Consider the following 17,794-nt stretch of genomic DNA (forward strand, 5'->3'; position numbering starts at 1 on the left):
TTCAATCAGTTAAAGATCATGAACACAATGTTCCCACAAAAGAACAGCCACAAGTCGTGGTCTGCATGAAATCAGAAATCGATTATAGATTATATAATTTGTAATGGTAAATTGGCAGATTTAGTCTTGGATACAAGAGTCTATCGAGGCCCTGAATTGAAAACTGATCACTATTAGTAGCACCTACTCGTCTGAGGCCTAGATGGTATAAAAGAAACAAACAAACAACACAAGAAATTAAAACTTCTTACAAGGTTAACCTATTAAGAGACCCCAGTATAAAATATCTGTACCAGAACAGACTTAATAATCTTACAGAGAATGACACCAGTTAGTGACAACTGGAAATGGAGTGGTCTATATTGTGTTCAATTTAAAAGCAGTCTGCTTTTGAGAGTTTGGGAGTTTAGAAAAAATGGCAGAGGAAAAAAGGGTTTAAGAATCTGGGATGAAGAAATTGAAAGTTATTTCAAACAAAATAAATGCTCATAAAAAATTTTTGTCAACTAGTTAATTAGAAGATAAAATAGAGTATCATCACAAGAGAGCTATAGCAAAAAGGGAAGTGCGGAAAAAGCACAGAAAGAGTTGGAAAAACTTTGTTTCATACCTGGAGACTGATATAACAAGACCACAACCACAGACCAATAAAATACTCAAGAAACTGAATAATGGATGTAAATGAAGGCATACACATTAATGCAATACCTCTAACGGAGTGGCTCATTTATTTTCGGAACCTTTGGAGAGGTTCAAATATTGGGCCATTTCTTCTGCCAATATCTCTTAACAAGTCTTCGGAAACCATTACACTCGAAGAACTGGAGCTAGTACTCAGAAAACTTAGAAATGGAAAAGCATCTGGAAAAGACTCAATAAATGCAGAACTATTCAAGTACTCCAGTGACATCTTCAAGCAAAGATTTCTCAAATTCATCAATTTAAGTTGGAATGGCAACAGACCACCAGAAAATTGGCAAAAAGCTATACTTATTCCTGTTTAAATGAAGGGCAGTGTGAACGACTGTGGAAATTACAGAGGGATAAGTATACTCAACTTAGGTTACAAAATTTACTCTAATATTGTCAAAGAAAAATTATTCCGGTATTATGAAAATGTGACTGGAAATGAACAACATGGATTTCGAAAGGGACACTCATGTGCTGATGCTTACTTTACCTTGAAAACCTTAGTAGAAAAACTCAGGGAATTTAACTTGGAAACTCACATAGCATTTGTTGATTTTAATAAAGCCTCTGACCTAGTTAACAGGAACAGACTTCTTAATATCTTAGCAGAAGATAATGGCCCACAACAGTTAATAGATAATATATACAACATGTACAGTGACAACCTTATTGCAATAAAGTTAGGTAATCATCAGACTGAATGGGAACCGATCAGCAGAGGTGTCAGACAAGGGGTTGTGGACTTTCTCCTTTGTTGTTCATATGAACAACACAATGCAGGAATGGAGGCATGAAAGGCAATGATCAATCCCAGTCAGCAGAGATCTCACACATCTAGATGCCATACTCTTTGCTGATGATGTTGCATTGGTAGCATCATCAGAAGATGATCTTCAGTGGTCAGTATTTAATCTCCAGAAAGTCCCTTCAAAACTCAACATGATCATTTCACCACAAAAGAGCAAAATAATGGCCTGTAAGGGACAGGGCCCTATCCCCAGTAAAATCTGTTCAGATAAAATTTTGGAAAGAGTCAACTAATTCAATTATCTGGGATACAATTTATCTTACCAAGGAAAAACTGATATCTCTGCAAAAATAACCAAATTTACCAGAACAACAGGAATCATAAATCATATCATGAAGCTATCTGTTGTCCAAATACATACTCGCTTACGTCTTTATTACACTTTAGCCATACCAACCTTTTGCTACGGCAGTGAGGCATGGACAATAAGAACTCTAGACATTTCCAGAATTACAGCACTTGAAATGACGTTCACAATGCTTATTGAAGATAAAAGGTTTCCACCTATTCAATACACTGACATAGTGATTCAATTAAGACATCACATATGTATTATAAACATTATGGTGTGCATTATGGTACCGGTTTCAGCATCTCGCGTGCCATCAACAGCCATTGAGAAAATTATTGCAAGGTATGTTGGATGAATACATAAACTATTAGTACAATATAAAATATATACAGAGCATACTATCCTGATTAGCGAGTCTTACTTATATATATTAAAATATATTTGACTAAGTAGCAAAGACCAATTAATCTTTAGAAAGTTAAATATGTCTTAAAACACAATATTATCTTGTATGTCAAAAAATCTGTTAATAGTTAAAAATGTCTGTAATTGGCCTAGAAAAGTACAAGGAGTTCCTTATAAAATTTATCATCAGTCCTTCATAACATCTAACATGTTGAATACATAATTTCTAGAACATTGTTCTTTGGTTAAGGTATGAGTTGTACGTATTTATGTAAAACAGCCCCTCACAATATATAGTTGTAAGATTAATATCGTATACAAATTTTTCTTCGTATTTAAAATATCACAGTCTTTGTATGACTATTATAAAACTTCTAGTTGTTGATATAATTTAAGCTTGAACTCTGCATTCATAATATTGTTAAAAAAGTAAAATTGTATGGCTGAGGCCATATATTGATGGCTGAGATCTTGAAAAATTGTATCAATGTCAGGTGGAATGAGCAGGTTAATACTGATCTTGAACCAGCACGGACCTACAAATAGAGAACGAATTTTGAATTTATGCGTTGGAATTCCGAAAATTAGAAGCGGCGCTTTAGAAAAGAAGGGAACAATAAGGTATGAAACTCACCTCTAGCTCAATGTAACTACGTGTGGTGTTTGTGAGGCACTGGACTGTGAAGTGTCAAGCAACCGTCAGCTGTTGGGCGGGGCGTGTTACGTAGGGGAAGGGGAAGTTGCGGTAGCGTGAGACTGTATGTCAGGGGGGCGTGGGCTTTGCCCCACTAATGGTCTTACTTCCTTCAAGCTAGCAACCCGTCAGAAGGACATTTGATTGCTTTCAAGTCTTGCAAAAAGAAAAATGCAAGACCGTAACGGGACACATGGCCCAATATTTGGAAGGAAGATGAAGATGATGATGATGTTTCAATTTCTGAACAACGAGTTTTGTAAGCTACCACATGATTTTATGGCCTTTGAAGTCTCAATTAGAGACAAAACATGTCCCTAACATTTAGTATGTTTTTTAATTACCGTAAATAGTTTTTCACTTGTAAAGTGATGTGTACTGATTGGGTAGACGAAAAACTAACATTGTTTCTTAGTTTTAACTGTATCAATATGGATCTATACGATAAAGTTCGTAAATTGTACTTGTGGGCAGTTCTTGCGCCGCTGTTGTGAACACTTATCGAAAGCAGTGCAGCGACGGGTAAACAACGATACGTCATCCTGCTATGTGTCGACAGTGGCTTATTGATGCCAGAGGCCAGTGAAGACTGTCTCACACTGTTCAAAACGACCGTGCGGCCAAAGTTCGAGAAATCGCCAACAAGTACAACGGTGATGACCAAGCCAATGTTTCCCAGCACACTGTTCATCAAACACTGCTGAGTACAGTATGGGAATGCAGAGTCGATGACCCAGTCATATCCCAATGTCGCCTGCACTCCTCCGAAAGCAGCATGAGAGGTGCATACAAAATCATCGCTACTGGACTGTGGATGATTGTAAAAAGGTCACCTGGTCTGACGAATCCAGATTCCTGGTTCATCACGTAGATGACCGAACACGTGTACGGCTATTTCCATTGGATGCTATGGCACTCAGTTGCACAGTCTGGTGAAGGAGGTATAATGATCTGAGCAATTCTTCATGCGACACAGTGAGGCCCAATTACCTAATGGTGACAACTACTATCCAACAGATAATGCACTACACAACACAGGCAGAATTGTGAAGGACTGGCTTGAGAAACATGATGGTGAATTTGCTTTAATGCTGTGGCCCCAAAATAGCTTTGATATGAACCCTATTGAACATTTGTGGTTCAACTTGGAGAAGTGGGTTTGTGTTTCATCACCACCACCCAGAGGTGTACGACAACTGAAAGACCTGCTGTTGCGCTTCTGGTACCAGATACCCCAGCATACCTTCCGCTACCTCGTTGATCGGTGACTCGCCCGGTGGCCAGAGTTCTGCGGATTAAAGGGGCTCATGTGAGGATTTACAGAAGGCAGAAGTATTTAGTCAGCAGTATGTTAAGATAGTTGGACATAAGTAGTGTGACAAGTATAATAGAAAAACTTGGGTGGGAGACACTGGGGACTAGAAAGACATGAACACGGTTATGTGTCATGTATAATGTCTACATGAATAAGCCAGCTTGAGGAGAGTTGAACAGTCGACTAGAAAAGCTCTGTTACATAAGCAGAAGAGATCATCTGCATAAAGTGAAAGGTAGATCACAGAAAACTATTTCCGATTTCTTTGTAATCGTTTAAGAACAGGCTAGGAAAACAACAGATAGGGAATCTGCCACCTGGGCGACTGCCCTAAATGCAGATCAGTAGTGATTGATCGATTGTGATTGATGGTAACTATTCGTTTGTAAATCGGGGAATAGATGATAATGCATTATCTGCAGCTGTCTTGGAGCCTTTTCCCAAAAATGAAAGATGCTTCAAGAATAGACTCCAACATTCTGTAAATTGTGTGTAAATTTCTATGTGATGGTGTCATGTTTTAATGCAATTCTCTCAACCCACTGTAAATGGTAGTTTTAACGCATCTGAATTATTTAAGGTATGTGTGAATTTTTATATGAATGTGCTATAATATTTACAAAGCTAAGATAATAGTAATTGGACTGCTCAAGCTACTGTTAAGCCATAGTGTAAATGTTTGAAATACTTAAGGAACGTGTGAATTTGTATATGACGGTGTTGTAATGTTAAGCTAGCAGTCAGCTCAACCTAGTCCGGCCCCGCAGTGTAGGGGGCAACGCGTCTGCCTATAAGCCATAGTGTAAATGTTTGAAATACTTAAGGAACGTGTTAATTTGTATATGACGGTGTTGTAATGTTAAGCTAGCAGTCAGCTCAACCTAGTCCGGCCCCGCAGTGTAGGGGGCAACGCGTCAGCCTATAAGCCATAGTGTAAATGTTTGAAATACTTAAGGAACGTGTGAATTTGTATATGACGGTGTTGTAATGTTAAGCTAGCAGTAAGCTCAACCTAGTCCGGCCCCACGGTGTAGGGGGCAATGCGTCCGCCTATCGCCCGGTGGCCCCGGGTTCAATTCTCAGTCGGGTCAGGTTTTTAAATTGTAATGATTAATATCCCTGGCCTGGGGACTGGGTGTTTGTGATGTCCTTAATCTTCCTTTCCTCACACACAACATTCCACACTACCGCCATTCCAATTACACGCAGGTTCATACAATATGGTGCCAGTAGGGGCAAAAGATCCACGTGGGTCGATGCCCTGAACAAACAGCATTTTAAAAAGTAAAAAACAGCTCAACCTATAGTACTGTAAGTCGTAGTGTTAAGCACTGGAAATACTTAAGTTGTGTGTGAATTTGTATACGATGATGCTGGATTTAGAATGTTGAACTAGTAGTATTTCTTGTAATGTTTTCTTTCCGTGGAACTACTTGTACTTTTGTTGTAGTTGTTGTTCTTGGGTTGTTATGTTTTAACATTACTTTATTATAACACTACTGCAAGTGATCATTGCCACTGGAATATTTCCCAATTGCAGTGTCTTTAATAATAATAATAATAATAATAATAATAATAATAATAATAATAATAATAATAATAATAATAATATGAGTATCACGCTGGATTTCAAAAAGGCAGATCTTGTTCAGAACAAATATTTAATTTACAATCCATAATTCGCCATAGGATATTGAATTCAAAGGACATTGTTGTGACTTTTGTAGATTTTAAAAGGATTTCAACTGAGTTGACAGAGAAACCATAAATAAAACAATTCATGAATTTGGAGTGAAAACTAAATTGGTAAACCTAATACGTGAAACACTTACTGACAAAATTTCAAAGGTGAAATTTATGGGTGAGATATCAAAACCTATTGTAATGAGTTGCCGGGGTAGTAGGATCAATTGACACTAGACTGGTAGCTTCAATACTAAGATTTATTAGCTAGGCACTAAACTAAACAAGACTACACACAACTTTTGCTCATAACACACACTTACGCAGTTCGCGCGCTCTCTCTCCTTTCGTTTCTCACTTGTTCTCACACTAAACAGTTTTACACTCACACACAAGGTCCCGTGTCGCACGGCTACACGGTTTCTCCTTCGCCAACAGTCCGCACTGTAGCACACTAGTCCGATAATCACGGCAGTTCACATACTTCACTACACTGGCAGTCGCTCACGACTGAACCACACCAACTTCTAACTCAGTCTAACTCTCAACTGGCTCCAGGCATGTCGTTTCTCTCTTATATACCTGCGCTGGCTCTTATAGAATTGTCCGGATGCTGGATGGATCCAGGAACATCGCGGGATGGAACACTCCAGATTAATCATGGAGTCATTTCCATACTCCTCTGCTACAGGACCGCGACCTGAAGCGAGTGGGGCTGGCCTAGCACTTAAGCGGTGCTAGTGATTGGCGCAGTTGAAGCGCAAGGGGTGGGTCTATACGGTGCCGGGCTGGGCCCACTGCCAGTTGACATGGCGGACACTATGACCATTGCACTATTAAGGTAAATACAGGGGTACAGCAAGGTAATAATAATAATCGTATGGCCTCAGCTACCGTTTGCAGACATTTCGATTTGACGCCATCTGGCTGTCTGCTCGTCAATTTCGACGTTCCGGTTTACTCTGTCTGCCATCTAGCGGACCTAGAGTAAACCGGATCTCTCTTGGGCGTCTTTGGCTGAGATTTAATTAATTTTGTTGGGTAAATACCAAATGTATCACCAGAGATCTTTTACATGCCGACATCGTACGACATGGAGTGTCGAATGGACTTTTTTCCGCCCTTCAAAAATCCGACTACCTCTGCCGGGTTTGAACCCGCTATCTTGGGATCCGGAGGCCGACACTCTACCACGGACCCACAGAGGCAGCTACAGCAAGGTGACAGTTTGTCACCCCTTCTATTCAATTGTGTTCTAGAGAAAATTGTACCAAATACTACGGTTATACCTTATTTAAGGCCATGGCCGCTTCCTTCCCACTCCTAGTCCTTTCCTATCCCTTCATCATCATAAGACCTATCTGTGTCGGAGTGAAAGTAACTTGTGAGGGTCACCTTACAGCAAGTAGCTAGGTGTCAATATAAGGAAAGAATTTCATTGGGGTAATCACAATAACAAGGTTGTAAGTAAAAGTCACAGATCTCTTCATATGGTTTTACGGGTAGTTAGAGGTTGTAGTATGTATATTAAGGTGTGGGCATGTAAGTCGTCGTAAAGAACCTACTTAGAGTATGGTTCCAGCATGTGGAACCCTCACCAGGATTACTCGATTAAAAAACTGAAAAAGATCCAAAGGAAAGGAGCACAATTTGTTCTGAAAAATTTCCAACTATAGAGCAGTGTTGTGAAAATGTTGCAAACTTGGGCTGGGAAGATTTGAGACTAAGCAGTATATTGTTCTGAGCTGTCAGGGGAGAGATGGTGTGGAATGACATTACTAGACAAATAAGCTTGAATGGAGTCTTTAAAAGTAGGAAAGATCACAATAAGATAAAGTTGGATTTCAAGAGGACAATTTGGTGCAAATATCTGTTTACAGGAAGAGGGATTAGGGACTGGAATAATTTACATGGGGAGATGTTCAATAAATTTTCAACATCTTTGAGATCGTTTAGGGAAAGAAATTAAGTACACAATTAATAACGAATATGTCACCTGTGTAACAGCTGTAAATTCAGATCAGTGGTGACCGTTTCATTGAAGAAGTTTACAAAAACAGAAGGAAACGGACGCACGTCATACACAAGTCCTACTTGGCCCTGCTGAAAGAAGATGATGATGATGATGATGATGATGATGATGATGATAAGTTGCAGGTGGAACCATCAGGAGTCTCCAACATGTCAACAATTATGAGATGGCGAGGGGGGTAAAGTCTTCTTTTTCTTTTTCCTGTCCTTAATACAACACCTATTTTGTCAGAGATCCAAACTATGAACTTGTGACCATGAGTTGGACATGCTATCTTTGATCCACTCAGGCAGTTTTGTTTGCAACATGTGCAAGTTACAAGAAGCATATCACTAATGTATGAAGGAAAGCTTTATCATGATTCCATCCCCTTAAGATTCACCAATCCGTTTTACCTCTCACCTTAAAAATAAGACTCGTTCAAACAGTGATACATCCACTTTTTAACTATTGTGACAATGTGTTGCTAGATGCTACCAATGAACAAAATAAGAAACTTAAAACTCCTTTAAACTTTAACATTAAACTCCTGCATTAGATTTATTTTTTCAATGAACTTTGCCTCCCCTTTTTATGCACAACTTTCTTGGTTAAATAGCGCAGCAGAGAAATCAGTGTCTATCATCTCTAATCTATTGGCTCTTGACTGAAAATATGCCCGAATATCTCACCAGTAATTTCTGTTTTCTAATGGCTTCAGTAATTCTTTCCTTGTATTAGGAGCTAGAATATGGAATGATTTACCCCCTGAAACTAGAAATTATTCCTCATTAATTACCTTCAAAAGACAATCTAAATGTTTCCTCATCAATACGTATTCTATATTATATAGTTATTTGTGAACGTGTGAGTGAATGTATAAAGTACATAGCTATTAAATGTTTTATAAATTACTGTTGTGCTATACGAATTTCACGTAGAGTCTATATAAGTAAGGAAACATATATATATATAATTCGCTGGGGCCATCAAGGACCACGTTAAGTCTTGTTGCATTTGACACTGAACTTGGCCTTCTTTAGAGCCCAAATTTCCCTCATTCTTTGTGAGTGGGCCTGCTTACGCTCCTCTGTCCAAGGGGCTCCGCGTCTTCTCTTCGGTTGCTGGTCTCGGTTTAGCCCGTTCGTCAATATTTTCTTGCGGAAGAGATCTCTGTTAAGGGCGTCTTCAGCCGAGATATGTAGCATTTGAAGGTCTTCTTTGGTATTTCTAAACCAGGGAATTGTGGTTTTGGGGTTTGAATCAAAAAAGTGAAAGATTTCTTTAGTTAACTTTCTTCCGTCCATTCTTTTCAGATGACCGTAAAATCGAGCCCGTCTTTTTCTGATTGTGTCGGTAATTTTCTCTATTTTGCTATAGACTTCCTTGTTGGATCTCTTTTGATGGATTCCATTTCTGTACTTTGATCCCAAGATTCCTCTCACAATTTTGCGTTCTCTTTTCTCCAGTTCTTCAAGGAGTCCTTTGTTGGCATTTAGAGACAGGGTTTCGGCTGCATATAGAACTACTGGCTTCAGAACTGTTTCATAGTGACGTATCTTGGTGTTTTGGGAAAGGCATTTCTTGTTGTAGATTGTGCGGGATGTTTGGTAGGCTATTTCCAGTTTGCGTACTCGCTCCTGAAGTGCTTCTTTGTCCAGTCCATTTTTCATGATCATCTCACCCAGGTATTTGAATTTGTCTACTCGGGTGATGTCCCCGTATTTTGTATGGAGTTTTGGTGGAGCCTCTTTGATGTTAGTCATTACTTCTGTTTTCTCAAACGATATCTCCAAACCAGTTTGTTCGGCAATTTCCTTTAAAATTTCAACTTGAGCTCTAGCGGTTTCTATGTCGTTTGAGAGAACAGCAATATCATCGGCAAATGCTAAGCAGTCTGTTGCGATCCCCTTAGATTTGGTTCCTATTCTCAATGGACTGTAGTTGGTTTCCTGTAATCTCACCCGCCAGGTTCTGATGATCTTTTCAAGAACACAGTTGAAGAGTATCGGGGATAGCCTTGTCGGAATCCTGTTTTGATGTCAAAGGAATGCGAGAGACATCCGTGGAACTTCACCTTGGATTTTGTATCGGTCAGGGTGGCTCTAATTAATGCCAGCAGTTTCAAATCAACTCCAAATTCATTTAAGATATTTAGCAGGACTTCCCGGTCAATGGAGTCGTACGCTTTCTTAAAGTCCACAAAGACAGACGCATATTGCTTGGACCTTAGTGTACAATATCTGATGATCGTTTTGAGATTTTGTATCTGTTCAGCTGTTGAGCGACCTTTTCTGAACCCTCCTTGGTATTCACCTATTTGATGTTCGACTTGTGCTTCCAAACGCTCCAGGATGGCAAGTGATAGAATTTTGTAAGTCACGGGTAGCAAAGATATTCCTCTGTAGTTGTTGATGTTCTTCATGCTGCTTTTTTTGTGTAATGGATGGATCAAAGCTATTTTCCAATCTTCGGGTAGGGTCTCCTTGTTCCAAATTTCTTCTATTTGCTTTTGCAAGATATCAAGTGATTCGTCTGGGGCATATTTCCATAGTTCTGCTACTACTGAGTCTTCCCCCAGCGCTTTGTTATTTTTGAGACGGGCAATGTGGCGCTTGATTTCATCTCTGTCGGGTGGTCTGGAATCTGGGTACCTGAGTAAGGGTTCCTTGGTTTCAATGGGGTTTGCGGTTTAGAGCAATTAAGTAAATTCTTGAAGTAGTCTGCCAGAATGCTGCAATTTTCTTCATCTGACGTCGCCAGTGAGCCGTCCTTTCGCTTAAAGCATAGAGATGATGGTTTATCGCCAGTGAGTTTGCGTTTGAAGGCTCTGTAGTACTCTCTGCTTTCATTCTTCCTAAAGTTTTGTTCTATCTTTTCAATGACAGATTTTTCGTATTTACGTTTCTCAGTTCTGAACACCCTAGCTGCTTGGGCACGTTGGGTTTTGTAGGTTTCCCAATCATTTTCTGATTTCGTAGAGTAGTACTGTTTCCACGCATTGAGTCTTTCTTGGAGGACTGATTCGCAGGTACCATTCCACCGGGCATGCTTTTTGCTTCTCTTGATTTCTGCAACGTCTTTGGCGGCCTCAACAAGGAGACTTTTGGCGTTGTTAAAGTCACAGTCATTTGGTCTAGCCTTCTCCTGGAACTCCTCGACCCTTTGCCGAAGTTTATCATTGTCGAAGCGTGTGATCTGTTTGGTTGTCTTCCTTGTGTTTGCAGGAATGGGTTTGAATTTGATAAGAGACATATAATGATCTGAGGCCACATTGATGCCTTTCTTTACCTTGACATTCATAATCTCAGGGCTGTTTCTCCTGGAGATTGCAACATGATCAATTTGGAACTCTCCGAGAGCTTGGACGGGAGAACGCCAAGTCATTTGCTTTCTGGGTAGATGGCGAAAGTGGGTCGACATGACCTGCAGGTTGTGATTTTCGCAAATGGACACCAGTCTTTTGCCGTTGGGATTGGTTCTTTTGTGAGCAGGGTATATATATTCTGTATCAAGTTTCATAATGTGGTTAAGTGTAAGAGAGGGCCAAAAGCCCTAACTCCACAATCAAGCAAGCAATCAATCAATCAATCAATCAATCAATCAATCAATCAATCAATAAAAAGGGCGGACATGTTACACAAATATTGGTTTCATGTTATTAATTTAAACCGAGAGGTATGACTGCTTATGTACATCCTTTCTGAATATTAAAACTGAAGTCTGTTAACCCTTTCTGACCTTGTGGTTTTACTGTGAAACCTCCTCTTCATCCTCTGTCCTCATACATACTGGTCTCAGGATGAAACCTGTAGTGCATGCTGCTTACTGGAGGCATTTCCTTGATGTATTCATTGTAAATGTCATCATTATCTACAAAGGACAATGAGGTTGGAAATCAGTTACTTTGAAACATCTCACTAGTCTAAAGTGACTGGACTAATTGGAGGAACTTCTACCTAGAGAAGGCCACAAAATCTGAGTTGAAGCCTCATAATGCTATGGAGACATGAAAGGATAATGCTTCTCAGAGAGAGGAATAGGGGTTTCTTGCACAGTCACTCAGACAGACAGACAGACAGACAGACAGACAGACAGACAGACAGACAGACAGACAGACAGACAGACAGACAGACAGACAGACAGACAGTACAGCTGAGGACGAATATCTCGTAATATCAGTGATTTAGACTTACTGTGTGGACCCTTGTTCAACAAAACCAAACAACAGCTTTGCAGAAATGCACAAGGAATTGAAGCATTGAACATTTTTCACCGATGTCTAGTGGTTCACTCAAAATATTTAATAAATGCATAAATATTTAATTGTTTTTGTGCAATATTAATGGATTTTTGAGGCATCACAAAAGAATGTAATTTTTATTTGTATTTTAAATTCATGGGCTAGAAAGGGTTAATATCAAACTGCATAGAGAAAGGGACATGAAAAGGAACAGGATGAATACAACGATCGGTTACTACCGAAAGAGGAGACAAGGACGAACATGTAAAAACAGAAGGACAAGGGCAATATCCACATCTGCAAACAGACAAAAAAGCTGAATTGAGTTTGTCAGGGCCTGAAAAGAGATAGATGCAGAAGGACAAGGATTGATGTGGAGAGATCCTACCTATTTGAAGACGTGGAGACTGTCCTTGTCCTCTAGTGTTCTTATGTTTGTCCTTGTCTGCTCTTACCATACTGGCCTGTTCATCTTATTGTGTGTTCCTTATCAAGTTTCTATATCTATAAGAGATTTGATCTGATACTTGTTAGTTCATTTACAATACTGACAAAATAATGTGTGTTTTATGTACCTTCACCTACTTCAATCTACTCTCAAGGCCCTAAAACATAAAAGTGCAATAATTCTGACAATCATGTCATATATGACAAATCTGTCAATAAGTCATGATAATTTTCTGTCTCATAAATGGTACAAATTTCTCTTACGTGACAGGCAAAATAGTGTAATTTTACAACTTGTTTCATAAATGCAACAATTTTGTCAGATCTGAAATTTGCTGTATTTTGCACTAGATGGCTCTGAAGAGCGATATTAATCATTGAATGCTATGAATGAACTATCGACTGTTATTACGAAGCGGTAAAATCCAAGACTGAAATTTAACCTACTATTTTTCTTTTTTTTTTCCTACTCACTCCGAATAGCAAGTAATTTTGATAAGATTACAATATTTAACAGCCAATGCAGACGAAACAAAACTTGCTCTTGAGGTGTGAATGAATAACTTTTGTGTTTATGACTGCAATTGGTGTCCTACAAGATTAGCTGTATAATGCATTCAGCTGATGTCTTGCTAATACGAAATTTATCTTTGACTACAAAGTCACGGAAATCGAAGGTTAGGTTAGTCTGTTGTCTAAAAACCTGGCATGGTCTTATTTCAATTTCTTCATTACTGCTACTACTGCTGTTACTAGAGTTCATTATCCATAAGAGATTTTAAATTATAAAACATTTACAAAAATGAACTTCCTAATTATATACACATTACAGGCTACATATAAAGGATTACCTGTCACCTCCACAATGACAATTCTACAAATTTGTAAATATGCCAAGAACTAATGACATATATCTGTTTCATAACACTATAAGTACCCTACAATTTTTACCTGTCAGTTCGAAAGTTTTATTGAACACACATTTTTAAATGAAAATGAAAATCTACAACATGTTTTCCAGTCAGTGACCGGGTCAGGGATGGAGCGAGGATAGGAATTGTGCCGGCTGCCGAGGCCTGTCACACTCCTCTGGGGCAATGATTAATGACCGACAGATAAAATGAAATGATAGTGGAGAGTGTTGCTGGAATGAAAGATGACAGGGAAAACCGGAGTACCCGGAGAAAAAGCTGTCCCGCCTCTGTTTTCTCCAGCACAAATCCCACATGGAGTGACTGGGATTTGAACCATGGAACCCAGTGGTGAGAGGCCGACGCGCTGCAGCCTGAGCCATGGAGGCTTCACACATTTGTAAAATTGTCGTAAAAATCTACAAAACTGTCATGACGATTTTGTAAATTTGTAAGATTTTATGAAACACAAAATTATTAAAACATAAACCTGTTTGACCATTTCCTGTCACCTGTAAAATTGTAACTTTTATGAAATAGGGCCTTAACAGGACCTGATTTAACACACCAATAAATCTGACACAGGTTGTTCATATCCTCCCACCTTGAATATACTTAAACAACTAAAGTCTGCTAATGAAGAGTTATGGTCATTATATTGCAGAACAAACTAGAAGAGGAGCTGGCAAAGAGACATCTCAGACTACAAAGATTGTGTGCTAACAGAAGCAATGTTAATCCAGGTTTACTAAAAATAACCACTCGCAAACTCTTCATAGACAAGTAAGTTGATTTAATCTTCAATATAATGATAAGTGTTAGTGAAGACAATAGCCTAAAATATCAAGATTGGAATAAAGCTTCCAAAAATATAATTTTTCCTCTCTTTCTATTTAATATTATTTGCTTTATGAAGAAGTTGGAGGGTAAACCATTACAATGAGTACAAAAAAAAAAAAAAGCAGAATACACTACAGTCCTCATAATCTGGCCCTTCAGTAGTCAGGCATATCCAGTAATCCAGTCATTTCTTTCTCTGCCTGGCATTTTGTGTTGACATATCTGATTAGAATTTTTGTTTTGTTTTTGAAGAGATTACAAGAAAAAAGCCTTCAAAAATATCTCGTCACTAAAGAAACAAACTACAACTGGGCAGCTTTCCTACTAAAAATAACAATAGGTATTTTTAGGCTACTTTTCATTACCAAAATCCTGAGTGCAATGTTATGTGTATTCAATAGGTTCATTCAATCAATCATTGATTCAATCAATCAATGATATTCATTTAGGATTGTTGCCCAGATGGCTGATTCTCTACGAAATGTTTATCTATTCTTAAATGGTTTCAAACAACTTGGAGATTTACTGAACATTTCCCTTGATAAATTATTCCTTTCCCTAATTCCTCTTCCTATGAATGAATATCTTTAAAAGCTCCACTCAAGCTTATTAATCTACTAACATCATTTCATACCATCTCTCCACTGACAGCTTGGAACATCTTTTTTGGTCGAGCAGCAATTATCCTTAATCCCAACTCTTCCCAGCCCGAAGTTTGCAACATTTTTGTCGGAAATAATCCGGAACAAATCATGCTGCCTTCCTTGGATCTTTTCCAGTTCTTGTATCAAGTAATCCAGTCCCATACAGTGGAACTATACTCTAATTGGAAACTTATCACAGACTCCACCTCATGTATAGCTTGTCTTTGGCTTTACCTCCTAGGGCCTGTAAGATCTCTGCACTGATTTCATCTGGTGCTGAAGCCTTTCTGCATCGTAATCCCTTGCGAGCCTTATCAGAGTCTTCTCTGAGTACTAGTGGTCCTAGCTCATGAACGTCCACCTGATCCTCACTTTCCAGGATATCTGTATCCAGAATTCCTTGGTAGAGTTCTTCAGTGTACTTCTTCCTGTATAGCGCTAATTCATTTACTTCAATTAGGACTTCACCATTCTGATTCCATATGATATTCACAACACCTTCCTTCTAGTTCCATATTGTTTTTGTATCTCGGCGTATGCTTTCTCCCCTTAAGATTGATATTTCATCATATTTCCATTTGTGTCTTTACACTTCTTGTTCCATTCTTCTTTTATTCTCTTTGCCTCTTTGTGTATCTTGTTCTTCAGTCTTGCGTATTCTTCCTGGTTTCCTCTCACTTTGCACTTCCTGCATTCTTCCATTAACTCCAGTATATCTCCAGTGATCCGAGGTTTGTATACAGTCTTTGAAAGCATGCACAGACCATTTCAGATACTTACTTTTTTTTGTATTGTCCCATTTCCTCTGTATATTACTTCCTGACTTCTTCTTGAGGTCACTTCTTCGTAAGTTGCTTCTCTGAACTCATTTAAAGATTGCTCATCCCTTTTTACCTTGCTCATGTTCCATTTTTCCAGGGTTGTTTTATAACCTTCCTCTTCATTAATATCAGATTGTAACCTATGTCCACAGTTGCACATGGATAGCTCTTACATGATTTTAATTGGTTATGATAGCAGTCTTTTATCATTATATAATATATCTGGTATATGTCACTATTACCTGGTATGGTCCAGGTGTATCATCATCTTTCTGGTTGTTCAAAGCAAGTATATTGCCAGCACATGACTTTTGCAGAACTCTATTAGCCTGGTCTACCTTCCCACATGGTTGTTTACCCTACCCTCATCTATAGTGACTATATCGATACAGTACAGCCAAGCTGGTTTGATTTCTGACTTAATTGTGAACCTGAAGGTGTGCTCAATCTGCCATATTCCCCCCTATCACTGTATTGAGAACACACTGTTTTAATGGTTGTAGTTGCAAAGTTGGTGAAAATACTGGGTTGTTGTGCTTTCGGCTGTACGAACTGGCCAGAGAAAGGATTTATCATGAAGATATTTCACAGCAACCCAATACGAAGGAAGTAATGGGCTGCCATGATTAAAAAAGAAGGGTGCCCTCCAACTGATGCATCATGTTTATGTTAAATAAGTCCATGATACTTAATATCTTTAAAGGTAATCTAAGTACCCACAATATAGTTTGCTGGAATGACCTGAATGCTATTTTATTTCAATAGACACACTTTGAGCTGCATACGTGTGAAAAAGCATGAGCAGATGGAAAAAAATAATTCTAAACTGTAATGCCATCCCCACAATTTTCTCTCACCGAAAGCCTTCGAAAAGAAGGAAGCCTCCCAACACTCAGAAACAATGCAGTCCAAAAAAAAAAAAAGAAATAACATGCAAGAAAAGAGGAGAATACACCATGTTCTCATAACTCAACAATTATTGTTTCACTGAACAAGCCTGCAACAGCAAGTAGCAACCTACCTCATTCAAATTTAGATACATCTCAGTATGTATTAGATACATCTCAGTATGTATTAGAACCTGAAGAATTGATTTCTAACTATATTAATATATTGATGTCACAAAGCAAGTCTTTTGACGTTAAAAAGTTGTTGGTATCTAAAGTGAAGAACGAAATTTCTGCAATTCTGGTACCTGACTGTCGTGATTTATTGAACACATTTATAACAAGGTAAATACCGGCAGTATTTAGGCTAAAAATTAATCTGAGAAGAAAGAAAAACAAAACTGTCTTTAGCAACAAATCTGTGGCAGCACACGCATCCACTGTATAATTTAAACTGTAGTTGATATATTAAGGTGACCAGAAATGGTAAATCAATGGGAACATTGGGGAACTTCGTCAAATGTACCTGCTTAACTTAGAATGTATAACTCAAAATGGTATGCATATGCAAGTAGTTAATAACACTGGGCACTCACTTTTAATACTTCTGGGAGAATTTGCCACCCTGCCGGCCCCGTGGTGTACGGGTAGCGTGCCTGCCCCTTACCTGGAGACCCCGGGTTCGATTCTTGGCCAGGTCAGGGATTTTTATCTGGACCTGAGGACTGGTTCGAAGTCCACCCAGCCTACGTGATTAGAATTGATGAGCTATCTGACGGTGAGATAGTGGCCCCAGTCTAGAAAGCCAAGAATAACGGCCAAGAGGATTCGGTCATGCTGACCACACAACACCTTGTAATCTGCAGGCCTTCGGCTGAGCAGCGGTCTACTACAAACATTCCACCACTATTGTTCAGGGAAATAGTGTAACAGAAGGTTTGGGCACACAGAGAATAACACAATAACTAAACCCATAGAGGAGTAAAGTGCGAATAAAAAATAATCCATTTGGTCACCGTATGATGAAGTCACCTGTCTCACTGCATTACACAGTACATACTGAAGAAATTAACACCAAAAATGCATGCGCAATAAAAGAAAAG

General features: G+C 38.8%; 1 protein-coding gene across 1 annotated transcript in view; it reads right to left on the reverse strand.

Annotated features, from left to right (window-relative positions):
- LOC136874584 (uncharacterized) overlaps positions 1 to 17,794 on the reverse strand; it is a 249,392-nt gene that overhangs the window by 87,742 nt on the left and 143,856 nt on the right. The gene's annotated exons all lie outside the window — the stretch shown is intronic.

Source organism: Anabrus simplex, chromosome 5, assembly GCF_040414725.1.
Source record: "Anabrus simplex isolate iqAnaSimp1 chromosome 5, ASM4041472v1, whole genome shotgun sequence".
Taxonomy (NCBI): Eukaryota; Metazoa; Arthropoda; class Insecta; order Orthoptera; family Tettigoniidae; genus Anabrus; species Anabrus simplex.